This window comes from Muntiacus reevesi, chromosome 18 (genome assembly GCF_963930625.1).
Source record: "Muntiacus reevesi chromosome 18, mMunRee1.1, whole genome shotgun sequence".
Classification (NCBI taxonomy): domain Eukaryota; kingdom Metazoa; phylum Chordata; class Mammalia; order Artiodactyla; family Cervidae; genus Muntiacus; species Muntiacus reevesi.
In genome coordinates this window covers 35565783-35567981 of record NC_089266.1, presented here as the reverse complement: position 1 = coordinate 35567981, position 2199 = coordinate 35565783, and the positions used below count along the sequence as shown (strand labels likewise).

Sequence of the window (2199 nt, the reverse complement as noted above, 5' to 3'; positions counted from 1 at the left end):
GTGCTCACAGGCGTGGCATCCTGAGCTGAGCCTGGGTGAAGATGAGTATTTCCACAAATAGGAATGGGGCAAGGACGGCTCATCCAGTCTGTAGGAACAGGGTGGACAGGCTGTGTTGACAAAGGGGCACACACTGTATGACAACACAGTGCTTCTCAAACCTTTTAATTCTTAATTTTATTACTCAGGAAATCTAAATTGTGGGGCCCAACATATATTTTAAAACATTTTTCCAGTACAAATACTTGCTTTTTAATTGTGTCAATAAAGACATTTGGCAAGGGGAACACTGTCAATATCATTGTGTTTTTAAAAAGAAGGAAAAGGAGGAGGGAAGAAAATAATTTCAGAATGAAGGAAAGGCCTCCCTGACAAAGGTAACCTTCTCACTCGTGTACACACATACCAACCGGGGAACCTAGGGGTCGGGGCAAACCCCAACATGCAGGATGTGTTTAGAAACTCCTGCAGTAAGAGAGGAGAAACAGAGAAATAATAGAGGAGAAATGGGGTGGATCAAGCCTTTTCCCCACGGGTTCCAAACGTGCCTGAGCAGGGAGAACAAGGCTAACCTCCAAATTTCCTCAGGCCTGTTTGTCTTCTTCAATCAATACTCAGCTTTCCAACCCCCGAATGCTGCTTTTCGTGGTACCCTGTCTCCATGGTTACTGTCCTGCCCTCCCTCTCAGCCGCAGGGGAGCATTCAATGTGTGATGGTGGTAAACTGCAGTGTTCTTTTGTTGCTATTCTTGTTAAAAATTTCTTATTTCATTTATGTTTTCATTTATCTAGGCCTAATTGTGTGGGATGCGGGATCTTAGTTCCCCAATTGGGGATCGAACCCGTGCTCCCTGCAGTAGAGAGCACGGAGTCTTAACCACTGGATCACCAGGGAAGTCTGTGCAGTGTACTTTGAATAGAAATATAAAAGCTTCTCAGGAAGCAGTTAAGTTTTCCAAGCGTCTCTTCCCCCTTCTCTTTCCTTTCCCCCTTGGCAACGCTGTAGAGAAGCAGGAACAGGCCCCCAGCCTTGAAGTTCCTCTGATTGTCCAGTTCTCCATGGAAAATCTTATTATTTGTTTGTCAGAACAAAGACAAAATCAATGTCCTTAAAAGGAGACAGGCAACCGCAGAGGACGATGATGCTCACCCAGGCAGCCTCCTCCTTTCCCCACTCCGGCCAGAATGAAGCAGAGGACGGGCAGACAAGCTCAGGCTGTGCCTGGGAAGACCTCAAAGAAAGGAGTCTGTAGTCTCATTCCCCTTTCCCTCAGGACTTACCCCCAGGTACCAGACGCAGGGACTGTGAAAAGAAGCACCACCCTATGACCAACCCAGGCCTTACAAAAGGAAAAGATTCAAAAAAAAAAAAAAGGAAAAGGAAAAGAGTCTGAAACAACTCATTTGTGGTGGAGGGCAGCAAAACAGGCCGAGCGCCAGCAGTATACAGCTTCACTGTGCTTGACAGCAAGCAGAGAAACACGATCAGAGCAACATGTTGCTTCTCCCTTTCACTCCACTAGTTACCTCATCTGACCCCTTCTCTCTGCAGCATCTCAACTTCTTCCATCTGATAGTACAACCTCACCCGGTGGAATTAAAAAACCTATATACCAGATACCTCTGACTTAGATAGAAGTGCTTGAGAAAGGCAAGTCCTGGGTAGTCATTAACCTTGGTTTTTCAGAAAGATAAGAAAATAGGTGAGGAGGGACTTCCCTGGTGGTTCAGTGGCTAGGACTCTGTACTCAAAATACAGGGGGCCCCAGGTTCAACCCCTGGTCAGGGAACTATTATAGATCCCACATCCTGTAACTACGAGTTTGCATGACACTACTAAAGTTTCCAGATGCCACAAAGAAGATCAAAGATCCTGCGTGCTGCAACTAAGACCTGGTGCAGCCAAGTAAGTACATAAAATAAATATTTTTGAAATAGAAATAGGTGAGGAAATGTCTACATATTAGAAGCCACAAAATATAAGTTAAATCTTTATTTATTATTTATTCTGTATCCTGTCCTGCTAAAACTGGGATTCAAAATCTTTTCATTTTCTTTTTTGTTTTTTACCTTCTCATTTTATTCATTTTCTTCAACTGAAGTACAGTTGATGTTGTGTTAATTATATTAATTTAAGGTGTACAGCAAAGTAATTCAGTTACACACATATTTATATATGAAAGCTGAATATACATATTC

The 2199-nt window shown here is 43.3% G+C and overlaps 1 non-coding gene across 1 annotated transcript; it reads left to right on the top strand.

The window, feature by feature from the left end:
• Window positions 1–1716: 1716 nt before the first annotated feature.
• Window positions 1717–1790, top strand: TRNAL-CAA (transfer RNA leucine (anticodon CAA)). Its single transcript has one exon. It is a non-coding gene; the product is annotated as a tRNA-Leu (tRNA).
• The last annotated feature ends 409 nt before the right edge of the window (window positions 1791–2199 follow it).